At 43.7% G+C, this 13368-nt stretch overlaps 1 pseudogene; it reads left to right on the forward strand.

Annotated features, from left to right (window-relative positions):
• The first annotated feature begins 209 nt into the window (after nucleotides 1-209).
• LOC124614620 lies at nucleotides 210-327 on the forward strand (annotated as a pseudogene).
• The last annotated feature ends 13041 nt before the right edge of the window (nucleotides 328-13368 follow it).

Genomic DNA, 13368 nt, shown 5'->3' on the forward strand with positions numbered 1-13368 from the left:
TCAACAGCCAAGTCAAGTCCTCCTCCCCCCCCCCCCCCCCCGCCTCTAGACACACACACACACAAAGGTGTTAAATAAACTCTTTCCATCTGTCCGCTCTTATCTCTGCGTTTAAAAGTGGAATTCCCGTTGCGCTCTTAATCTTAAGGCCCTTGTTTTTACTTTCAGTGAAGCTGTTTTGATTTTTCTACGTGCTCAGTTATTCCCGTGGCAACGGTCTTGACGCAGTGGATACACCGGTTCCCGTCAGATCACCGAAGTTAAGCGCTGACGGGCGTGGCCGGCACTTGGATGGGTGATCATCCGGGCCGCCATGCGCTGTTGCCTTTTTTCTGGGTGCACTCAGCCTCGTGATGCCAATTGAGGAGCTACTCGACTGAATAGTAGCGACTCCGGTCAAAGAAAACCATCATAACGACCGGGAGAGCGGTGTGCTGACCACACGCCCCTCCTATCCGCATTCTCAGTGAGGATGAAACGGCGGTCGGATGGTCCCGGTGGGCCACTTGTGGCGTGAAGACGGAGTGCTTTCAGTCATTCCCATAGGGGAATACAGCCGGATGGCGTTTCTGACCAAAAAATGGCTCTGAGCACTATGGGACTTAACTGCTGAGGTCATCAGTCCCCTAGAACTTAGAACTACGTAAACCTAACTAACCTAAGGACATCACACACATCCATGCCCGAGGCAGGATTCGAGGTGGAATGCTAACAGATTGACAGAGGAGCAACACTGTACCAGACTTCAACCAAAGGAAAGCTCTGCTGAGTGTTCTAATCACCGCCCGACCAGATAACTGTGCCACGCCATGAAGACCCTTGAACGCATTCCCAATAAAAGGAATCGAGATATAGCTCATATCGATGCGAATCAAGAGGGATTTGTGAAAAATAGTGGCAGAAGTGACGCAGTCCATGCCGCACGGCTGCTGATTAAAAAATACCATGAAAAGAACAATTCGCCGCAACTAGTTTTACCAAACCTGAAAAAGGCCTTCAGTCGTGTGCTACATGATATAATCTGGTTATCCCTTCGAGACCGTGGCATTCCAGAGTACCTTGTCAACTAGGTAGGTCTTTTGTATGTAGAATGAAGGAGCTATGTCCAAGTGGCTGCAGGAGCGTGAAATGACTTTCCCGTCACAATAGGAGTCCACCATGGCTCTGTCCTGTCACCACCGCTGTTCACATCAGACCTGCACATTCCACTACTATGGACGCTTCTCTGTGATGATGACGATATTTTGTCTGTAGAGAACAAGTTTGGTCTCCAGCACCAAACATAAGAGTGGAGGGACTGACAACACGACATGTCCTGTGGCTCAACAAGAAGAAAACTGTGCACATGATGTCAGTTCCATAAGAAGCTACGGCCATCAACGATGACAGAGAAGATATATCAAGATTATCAAAATTTAAGATCTTCTTTTCTACAGCCCATAACGATGGCCAGCGTAGAGACGAGGTCAACACAAGGACGCAGGCATCGTGGATGAAGTGGCGAACGACAACAGGTGTCACCTGAGATCGTCAGATTAAGCAACATTTGCAGTCAAGCATCGACTGGACTTTCATCCGTCCTACTGCTCTCTACCCACCGAGTGTCGACCACCTACAAAAGAGGCAGAAGGGAAACTGGGGGTTAAGGAAACCAACATGCTTAGATGGAGAAGTGGCATCAGTCGACTGGATCACGTTTCGAATAACAGTATCCGGAAACGTTTCGGGGATCGCATCGATTCAGAAGGCCGTCTGCAATAGTTTGGACTCGTACTGTACTCGGAGGACGATATTACTGCAAAGGCAGAATACACAGTGGAAGTCATGGAAAAGAGACCTGATTGACAACCTAGACAACGATGGGCCGACACTCTACTCAACGTCCTAAAGGCTGTATACCTTCATCCAAACATAGCCCACGATTTAACAAAATGGAGACAGCGAATACACTCAGCAGACCTTGCCACCAGTCGGGACAAACTCTAAATGAAAAGAAGAATGTTGAAGGGATTTTGATATGATTTTCGAGAATAGATAGACTGATTCGAGAGGAAGGTTTGTGTACGTAATTTATAGGTATTTCTTGCACTATGAAGATGCCTCTTAGGAATAGCTGCTTGAATCGTTAATGTTACACTGGAATTTCGGGTAAAAATTCAGTTATCCAAAGTTGTTCTCTGAATTTTATACAACTCTACGTACTGTCCGGCAAACAAAATTACAGCTTCTACTGAGAATGCGTCCGACTGTAGGCAGCGCTACTTTTGTGAAGCCGAGGCGCATCGCTAGTGCTCTACTCACCAGTTCTTGGCGGTTTTTGTGTCGTGACCAACGTATGATGGCCTACAATTCCACGCGACACGGTAGACACTGGCCTTATTCAGACCAAGATCATACTCTACAAACCGTAAAAGGTCCCTAATCTTTGATGGTTGTATACAGACACAAGTCTTTTCACAGACCTGGATCAACCCTGTTGAGCGTGATACCTACACAAGACGTGACGACCAGGGTCCTAAGTGCCGCCTCGTTGCTCTCACTAGATTCACGGTTGATTCGGTAACGCAAGGCTCATCTGATGTTTCTTCCACTGTAATCATTGTGGCGATAAGTGGCGTTGAGGTAGGTTATCTTAGCTGACAAACGTTTGGAGTCTGAAAAGATGTGGAACACATGAATCAGGAAACAAATAACTCCTTCATGCTGTGCCAAATGATGACAAATATCAGCCTGAAGCCACAATGACAATCTACTCGCCAGTCGAAACATTTGTGCTTGTCGAGGATTCCACCCAGGGTCATTCCCGTAAGTTGGTTCAGCCTATGTACATTATGATATTTTCTGCATAAAGTATTATTGATTTATTGAAGTAGTGTCATGTTTAGATCTGCACAGCTGCCACGACCGCCCAGCTTACCATGTTCATAATAAAGACAATGTAAAGGAAAGGGAAGTCCTGCAAGGACCAGATGCGGAGTCTGAAAAGAGTGTAGAAAAGTTACATAGATAACGACCAGCCAGTGACCTTCTTCGACTTGGTCGAATTTGGAGTGAGCCAAAATGCCACTGAAATCTACTATTACCGACATATTCGACGTGAGGCTTTCCACAGCCTTACTGAAGACTACCAGTAAAAGGTGATCTTAATTTTACAGTCTCAGTAGAAAGAGCAACAGATAATTTAGCAGAGACGGTAAAAAGGTATTAATTTTATAGTGGTGGAAGGAAGTGTGACTCTTATGTACTGAGGAATGAACAGGGGCGTTTTACCTCCCCTAAAGATGTCAATATTGCGATAAGGAACTCCAGAGAAGGACGCTCAATTGAAAACATTGGATATGTCTGACAAGGGCGATGACACATGTTGGACGGACAGACATAAGTGCAAAGAACATGACTACGAAGATATCTTGCGTAACAGAAGGAATATTTCAATTGATCGACATAAAGTTCACAAAAAAGACTGTCATATAGCAATGCGAATCACTTGGGAATGAAATAACAATAATTAGGACGTAAAGGGCACCCAGGACCAAACGTATCAGGAAAGATATGAAGAAGTCGAAAGAGAAACAGTCGTCGGGATGACTGACTCACCAAACAGAAGCGTCAAAGCGAACTTCGATGAAATTAAAATCAAAGGTTGTCACATTAAGAGGACAATGGGAATTCCACATTTAAACGCAGAGAGTGGCCACGTTGAAAGCCTAAAATGCAGGCCGCTATGAAGGGGAAGACTTGTCCGATGATGTGACTGAAGAAGATACTGGAGGCGATATGGAAGACGTAGGAATAGAGGGTAGGCCTTAACTCGTGGCCTAGGGGTAGCTTCTTTAACTAGAAATCAAAACATCTTGGGTCCTGCGTTCTAAATACGCCATTGCTTAAATTTTGAATAAAAATCTTCAGCACGAGAATTCACCCTCGTTCTGCCAGCAGCCTTGTCAATAAGGGCGGAGGAGCGGACGGAGTTTCAGGGCACTATCTTGCCCTTTTGGGTGTGAAACTGACATTAAAACGTGGAATAATCAACGATAATGAACAGCTTTAGAATGCAGAAGGCATTGGAAAACATTGCATTAAAGACACATAACGTGTATCCACAGGACATGTTGCCTGTAACTGAAAATGTGTCATTTTGATCTTACATTGGCAAAAGTATCCACAGGACATGCGGCCTGTAATTGAAAATGTGTCCTGATGATCTCCCATACGCAAAAGATTCCGTATTGGTCCACCAATGGATCACCGTTAGGGGACTGCCAATGGGGAGTTGGCCATCAGAAGAAGACTGAACAACGTTAGGGTAAAATTGTAGAATCGAGGCATGGAATGTCAGAAGACTGAACGTCGTGCGGGAGCTAGAATATAGGGAAATGCTGAGGCTCACTCTAGATATAGTGGGGCTTTCTGATTCGATTGTAAGGTAGTATCAACAGCAGCTGAAATTAGAAGGTAAGGCAGAGACTAAGTTTTTCTTGAAGTTATTGGCATTCAGTTCATGCAAATATCCAGCCATCTCAGAAATCTAAAAACGATACGAAATTGTATGGAGACGACTTTCTTGTCAGATACGACGATACGAAAGTAAAATCAACACAACATCGAAGCCAGTGTGAAGGAAATATCTGCGTCGACCGGGAATCAAACCCGGTCCCTCGCAGTTAGCAGATACTGACGCAGACTACTGTGATTAGTTCAATGGTAGGATTATTCTCATCAGAATCGAAAGCAAACCAACACCGACAACGGTAGGTCACATATACTTGGCAACGTCACAAACAGAAGATACAGAGGCAGAAAAAGTATATGAGTAAACGGACATGAAAATATAATAATTGTGGTGGAGTGGATTGCGATCTTAGGGGCAGGAGTATAAGAAAGGTTTACGGGAGCTTATTAGGGTTGGCTCTAGGCATTAGAGAGGAGAAAGATAACTTGAGTTCCGAAATAAATTTGATATGGTAACAGGGAATACTCAGTTCAAGGATCACAAGAGGAGGAGGTATACTTCGAAACGACCATGAGATGCCCGAAGATTCAAGTTATAGTGCATCATGATAAGGCAGAGATTTCGAAATTAGTTGTTGGCTTTTAATTCACAAGTAGGTATATATATATTCTCAGACCACGATGAAGTAATAATGAAGAGTAGGCTGGAGTTTGAGAGACTAGTCACAGAGAATGCTGAATGATGTGATACGCACGAATTTCTCTGAGCCTATAGATAATGCGATAATGAACTGGTCAGCAGACAGTACAGTTGAAGAGAAATAGACATCTTTAAAAAGTGCAATCATAGAAGCTGGAAGGAAGATCGTAGGTACAACGAAGTTAACCGCTGAGAAACAATGGGTAAGAGAAGAAATACATCGTTTGATGGACTAAAGACGAAAGTACAAAGATTTTCAGGGAAATTCAGGAATACAGAAATACTAGTCACATATGAATGAAAAAAACAGTAAGTCCAGGGAAGCTAAGGCGAAATGGCTCCATGAAAAATGTGCAGAAATCGAATATGAAACGCTTGTACAGAAAGTCCAAAGTAACATTTGCTGACATTAAAAGCAATGGTAGTAACATTGCGTGTGCAAATGGAAATTTCACTGCTGAATTCAAGTGAGGGAGCTGCTAGGGTTAAAGAGAACGCTTAAGGCTTCTATGAGAGGAAAGATTTGTCTGATGACGTGATGGAAGAAGAATTAAGAGTCGGTAGGGAAGACATAAGGCATCCTGTATTAGAATAAAAAATTAAAAGAGTATTGAACGACTTAAAACAAAATAAGTTAGGAGGAATATATAAAATTCCATTGGATTCTCTAAAATCGTAGAGGGAAGTGACAAAAAAAGTCTACGAATTTTGTGTGTAGAATGTATGAGATTGGCTATATACCATAAGACTTCGGAAGAACATCATCCACACAATTCCGAAGGTTGCAACAGCCGACAAATGCGAGAATCGCACAATCAGCTGAGAGCTCATGCATCCAAAATGCTGACAAGAATAATACACGGGAGCATGAGGAAGGAGATTGAAGATGTGTTAGAAGACGATCATTTTGCCATTACTAAAGGTGAAGGTACCATAGAGGCAACTGTGACATTGTAGTTGATAATGGAAGCGAGACTGAAGAAATATCAACACACGTTCAGAACACCTCTCGATTTGGAAAAAGCGTTGGGCAATGTAAAATGGTGCAAAATGTTTGAAAATCTGAGGAGAATCTAATTACGCTGTAGGGAGAGACGGGTAATATACACTATGTAGACGAACCAAGAGGGAACATTAAGACAGGAAGACCAAGAACACAGTGCTTGCAACGAAAAATATGTAAAACAGGGATGCTGTCTTTCAGCTCTACTGTTCAATCTACGTAGCGAAGAAGCTGTGACGTAAATAGAACAAAGATTCAAGGGTGGGACTAAATTTTAGGGTGAAACGGTATCAGTGACAAGATTCGCTAAAGACATTGATACCCTGGGTGACAGTGAAGAAGAATTAGAGCATCTGTTCAATGGAATGAACAGTCTAATCAGTACAGGATATGACTGAGAATAAACCGGAAGGAGGAAGAATTAATGAAAGTAGTAGAAATGAGTATAGTCTTAAGATAGTAATCAAATCTGGTGATGACGAGGTGGACGAAATTAAGGAATTCTGCTACCTTTCAAGCAAAATAACCCATTTTAGACAAGGCAAGAAAGATATAAAAAGCAGTCAAACACGTGCAAAGATGGTATTCACGTCCAATCGAGGTTTACTGACATCGAACATAGGCCTTAATTTGAGGACGAAATTCTAAGAATGTGCGTCTGGAGCTCAGAGTTGCAAGGTGGTGTATCATATAAACCGGGAAAACCGAAACAGAGGAGAATCGAAGCGTTCGGGATGTGGTGCTGCAGAGGAATGTTCAAAAGTGCCGGCCGGAGTGGCCGTGCGTTTCTAGGCGCTACAGTCTGGAACCGAGCGAGCACTACGGTCGCAGGTTCGAATCCTGCCTCGGGCATGGATGTGTGTGATGTCCTTCGGTTAGCTAGGTTCAATTAGTTCTAAGTTCTAGGCGACTGACGACCTCAGACGTTAAGTCGCATAGTGCTCGGAGCCATATGAACAATTTTTTGTGCAAAAGTAGATACGTTGGTAAGATAAGGAAAGGGTAAGTTCTCCACAGTATCGGGGAAGAGAGGAACACGTGGAAAACACTGACCACAAGAAGAGGAAGGCTGATAGCAGATATGTTAAGGCGCCAGGAATTAACCTCCATGTTAGTAGAGGAAGCAGTAGAGGGAAAAATTGTAGGGGAAGACAGACATTTGAATATATCCAACACATAGAGGAGACGTGTAGTGCGCAAATGCTACTCTGAAATGAAGAAGTTAGCGCAGGTGAGGCATTCGTGCAGACTGCATCAATCCGGTGAAATGACTTACGACCCCCAGTCCCAAAAAAAAGGTATAAACACGAAGTGAATGTCTAGTATCTATTCTCTGCCGTCAAAACCACCAATCTGAACCTCTTGCGCCTATTGCTTAGCTTGTGGAGGGAGGAAATCCTGCCTAATTGGCACAACCCTTGAGTGTTCCATAGTTACTTCAGTGACCAACGCTAGACGATAGCTTACAGATTTCCTAACTGGATGTTATTCTCTCGACTTAATGTAACGTTCCGCCGAGCCTCCTTGCTGCAGTCGGAGCGGCGTCTTGTGCCTCCCCTTTCCGCCGGCAGAACTGACGCCGCCTCCGACGGCCGCTCCCTGTGCGCGTTTCTTGCAGCTGATATACTGCTGCAGCGGCGACTGACCACCGCGCGGCAGATTTACTGGGCGCCGGCTACCGGACAGCGCAAGAAACGCCGCTGGTAAAAGCACCCCCTTCCCCTCCCCCACTCACCCCCGCCGCTCGCTATCCCCTCGCCACGCCGACCGCAGCGCGCTGTGTGTGGACCAATTCCCGTGGCGGGTCGCTGTGACTTCATATTTCGTGGCCGGCGAAACTGGCTGACGCTAAGTTACTGCCCCCGGATGGGGCCCGCTGGTCGCCGGCGTCGAGGTCACAGGCGACGCCACCGCCACCGCCGCCGCCACCGCCGACGCAGCCGCCGATGCCGGCCCCTCACATGGACCGGGGCTATTTCATGCATAAGTTATCCGCGGCTTCTTATGCGTCACGCGCCGTCGGCATGCCGGCGCTCCTCCCTCTGTTTTACAGCCTTTCTCCTCTCCCCCCCACCCCAGCGCCCTCTATGTTCTGCGGACCCCCTACTCGCTCGATATGACCCCGCTACTTCTGTGAGCAGTGCGGCAATAGCTACGCTGCATTCTGAATTGGACGACGTCTAGCCTATATGGGACGTCCTTTTCCAGGAAAATAAATTTCCTCTTTACGAAGAGAACACAAGAGATGACTGAGAACCGTTCTCGTATTTCTACAGCACAACTCGTAATTTCATTTATTACACAAAACTAGTCTAATTTCTTTTATGTAAAACAAATAACTTACGCCAGCTTATTGAAAAGTGTAGTGTCACCGCCAGACACCACACTTGCTAGGTGGTAGCTTTCAGTCTGCGCCTAATAAGATTACCATATCCCTGTACATAGCCATGAAGATAAATGTATAGACACTTTTGTCAAGTATCAGAGATATATGTGAGAATAACATTAACGTACCAATACCAAAGGAACTTCAGATTGTCAATTGTAAATAGCATCCTGAACCAAGTTATGTAATTTTTATGCTTCTTATTATTTTAATAAATTTGTGTGAAAATTAATCAAGTTCTGTTTAAAGTTGGTCACCGTCAATCTGCTACTCTAAGCGTGCAAGTGGCATTTCTATCGTATGACCTAACGGCAGAAGATAAACACGCCACCACAAGACCACGAGACATATTGCTGACACTCCCCTACTTCGTTAGAGCGACAGGTCAAATAATCTGATGGAGTGTGTACTGAAGGTCTTACAGTATGCACGCCACATATTCCCTCCTCACGTTAGCCTGCTTGAGCTAAAACGCATGCATTTCGGCCTCCACTCGTAACACTGTTGGCTCTTCTGCTATCACAAAAAAAGTATGAAAACTTTAGGTGTAATACACTGAGGAGCCAAGAAAATTATCCCACCTGCTTAATATCGTGTAGGGCCCCCACGAGCACCCATAAGTGCCACAACACGATGTCTGAAGCAATGGTGGAGGTAATTGACACCATGAATCATACAGAGCTGTCCATAAATTCGAAAGAGTACGAGGGGATGGAGATCACTTCTGAACAGTGCGTTGCAAGGCATATATGCTCAATAATGTTCATGTCTTGGGATTTTGGAATCCAGCGCAAGTGTTTAAACTCAGGAGAGTGTTCCTGGAACCTACCTATAGCAATTCTGGACGTGTGGGGTGTCGCATTGTCCTGCTGTAATTGCCCAACTCCGGGGAAATGCACAATGGATCTGAATGGATGCAGGTGATCAGACAGGATGCTTAGATACGTGTCATCTGTCAGAGTCATATATAGACGTATCAGGGGTCGTATATCACTCCCATTACAGAGCCTCCACCACTGTGACAAGTCCCCTGCTGACACGCAGATCCATGGTTCTTGAGGTTGTCTCCATATCCGTATACGTCCATCCGGTAGACACAATTTGGAATGAGACTCGTCCGACCTGGCAACATGTTTCCAGTCGTCAGTAGACCAATGTTTGTTGGGCTCAGACAAGGCGTAAAGCTCTGTGTCGTGCAGTCATCAAGGGTACACTAGTGGGCCTTCGACTCCGATAGCCCATATCGATGCTGTATCGTTGAAAGGTCGGCACGCTGAAATTTGTTGATGGCCCAGCATTGAAATTGGCAGCAATTTGCGGAGGGGTTGCACTTCTCTCACGTTGAACGATTCTCTTCAGTTGTCGACGCCCCCTTTCTGGCAGTATTTTTTTACGGCTGCAGCGATGTTGAGAATTTTGTGTTTTACCGGATTCCTGACATTCATGGTACATTTTGAAATGGTGGTACCGAAAAATCCCCATTTCATCGCTACCTCGTTGATCCTGTACCTCATGGCTCGTGTGCCGACTATAGCACCATGATCAAACTCACAAATCTTGATAAACTGCCGTTGTAGCAAAATGCGCCAGACACTTGCTGCGTTGCTGACCGTAGAGCCGTTTTCTGCCTGTTTACATATATCTGTATTTGAATATGCGTGCCTGTGCCAGTTTATTTGGGGCTTCAGTGTATAATAAGATGGTTTATAATTTAAAACAGGCGCCATCCACTATTGTGGAAAAAAAGTTTATTTAAATCAAGCGGTTACCAGTTTCAGATGTCTTACTTATCAATATCCAGATAGCTCGTACTAACTTTCTTACTCTCTTACTGAAACCTCTTTCTGTAATCATTATCAGGTGTGTGTAATTAATAAAAATAGTATACACAACAGTCTTCATGAGAAGTTACATTTGCAGTCACCGATAGATTTTCTCTATCCAAGTCAACACAGTGTTTTCATCTCTTCATCTCACGAAATGTCGCCGGTTGTTGCTGTACTCTCGCCAACTACCGGAACAGTCGATATACCAGTGGAAAGTCCAGTTTCACTGCTTAAACTGTTGTCAGATTTTGCTGTATTAGTATGGTGAGAATATTTTGTTTCGGTTAGTCAGTTTTGAAAAGGTAATTCGAAGAAACATTCAGTTGCAAAAATGAAAAAAAGGAAAAAGAATGCATCATGTGCTACCTATGTGTGTACAAATACTGGACGATACACACGATGAGCAGTCTCAGGTAGAATCAAATCACACTTGTTGTATAGCAACATTGTTGAAATATTATTCATGAGCAACACTGATGACTTAGAGTTTCGAGTCACTTGGCACATGAGACAGAAACACGAACTTCCGAATCAGATACTTTGTGAGATGGCAAAATTGTGCCACTAAACATCTATTAGTCTGTATATTTTTTCCGAATTATATTTGTATTAGATGACGCACAATCAGATTATTAATTCTTTCATTGGGTGATTGTGGCTAACACCGTGTTCTCACAATTTCTGTAGTGCCACATGTCTTGGACATAATTAGAGCTAAGCATTGACAGAAAATGCCACACGTTCCTCAGAAGGCACTGTTGGCTGAAGAGGGGATGGAAAGATGCTTGTAGTGTTTTACAGGGACAGACATTTTATGCCCTGAGTGAAAGTATAGCGAGGAGGCAGGGCTTTATAATACCGAAGGCCGCTGAACCCCATAAAGTGGACAGCGTTGGCGGATGGTTGCACTCTAGTGGAACGGAAATAATTTCAGAATACCATACCTGGTGAAAGGCGCAGAACAAGACATCCTTTTAGTGCGGAGGAATGCGTGGATTCATGAACGATGGTCACGTGCTGGCCTCAGAGGAATCTTGTAACGTGAAGTGCTGGGCATGCTTCCCGCCGAAAAGAAGAGATTTGTTTTTGACTGGTGGAGTGCTAAGGATGTAAGAAGGGAAATGGAAACTTCCATAAAATCTTCTGAAAGGAGTATGAACTTCAGGTGATTCGCTGTCAGATTCACGACCCATGTAATGGGAGGTAATGTTTCTGTAATGGCCGCTGTAGTTCGTTGCCCGAGTGCAAACATAGACACTCCGAGTCCAGGAGGGAGCAAGGGTTTGGTGCGGTGAGACACTACCCTACAGGGATCGATCGAACGCCCTTTCCTGCGAGTATCGATCGAATACAATTCGAACTGCGGATCAAAATAGTGACTTCGCTGGCGAGAGCCACAACGCAGAATCTCCCGGGTAGATTTTGGTAAGAATTGCTAGTGAAACAAGAAGCGCATGAAGTCGTTTGTCTCTGTTCTGCTTCTTCGAGTGATGATACCTTAGATGCCTGTGGTATCTGACAAACATTGAAGTGTTCCTTTATGGAAGAACATTCTAATCGAATTCCTGTTCCTGGCTAGTGAGGATACAGAAATCTTGACTCATGTTCTATCTTACACTGATGTGATTGCAGCCTTAGGAGTTTGCAGATAGCATATTGCGTCCACTGCGTACACAGAAAATTGCAGATACACCATGTAAATCACCTGCAGAGGAGCCAGTGCCCCAAGAAGCATGTCATCGGTACACTGCAACTGCTGTCAGTCATTCAATAGGTACATGCTCACTCCGTTTCGGCTCATAGGGAAATAATCACAGTAAATGGGTTGAGTTCCACTTGCTTGTCCACTGAGTCTTTGCTGGAAGTGTCAGTCAGGGTGTAGGTCTTCTGTTTCTCACCGTTAATCAGTGTGAGCCAACATTCTGTCCGTCTATTAACGGCGGGGGCCGAACAAACAAAGCCAAACATACATTCTGCTAATCGCGAAATTACATGTAGGATAGAATTCAACATTGTGTACTTCACATTTATAAATTTTTTGCACTCTACGTATTTCTTGAGAAAAAATAATTTACGGTATCAACTTGCGATAAATTCTAGTAGCATCCCAACAGCAATGACAGGTTTGATATGCTAAAATGAAGTAGAACCAAAACATGATATTTCATTTTATGGAAATCCCTAGGTATAGGCTGTCAATGGCAGGGTCATTTTAATCATTTATAGGAATGAGAAGTCCACTGCACAGACAACATTAGGCAACCACACACACACACGTTAATAAGTGACATAGGCCACTGGGATTTACAGCTTAGACAGGTCAGTGATGCATGCAGAATTATGTGACTGGCACGCATAGCCAACATTAAAACTTCACACTATGGTTATAACTAAGTTTCAACTTCACTTGCGTTAGGAGTATGTGCTAGCTTTTCAGTGAGAGTATACAATTGTTCCGGTATTAAAAGTGTGTTATTGTCCTGTAATAGAAAACCTGATGTATGCTTATTTTAGCCAATAATGGATGACGACTCGCTGCTTCGATTGCGTAGACCGTATGATCGGCACTGATATTTTGTTTTTCTTTAATCGAACTTTTGCGTTGTTCATAAATTTGCCTTTTTGTGGTGGTATTTCCATACATCCCCTGCACATCTTTCTTTATATCTAACTGTGGAGTGGAATACAAATTTTCATAGATTTAAATTTAAAGATTTTTATTGTAACGAAATATTGTCTTAAAAGTATGCATGCCATGGGGTTAAATTTCGAAAGAAAAACATAGTTTTTTTTATTTCTAACAGAAAAGTCATATACAGATTTTCATATATTTAGCTTCAAAATACTGTCCCAATGAAATAATTTCATAAAACTTTTCATGCCCTCTTTAATTTTCCTTAGGGGGTTGAATTTTCAAGAACGCTGAAACACAATTTTTTTAACAAATTTGTCACTGAGAAGTCAACTACCTATTTTCGTTGATTAGCTTTAAAATACTCTA

The sequence above is a fragment of the Schistocerca americana genome, chromosome 4 (genome assembly GCF_021461395.2).
Source record: "Schistocerca americana isolate TAMUIC-IGC-003095 chromosome 4, iqSchAmer2.1, whole genome shotgun sequence".
Lineage (NCBI taxonomy): Eukaryota > Metazoa > Arthropoda > Insecta > Orthoptera > Acrididae > Schistocerca > Schistocerca americana.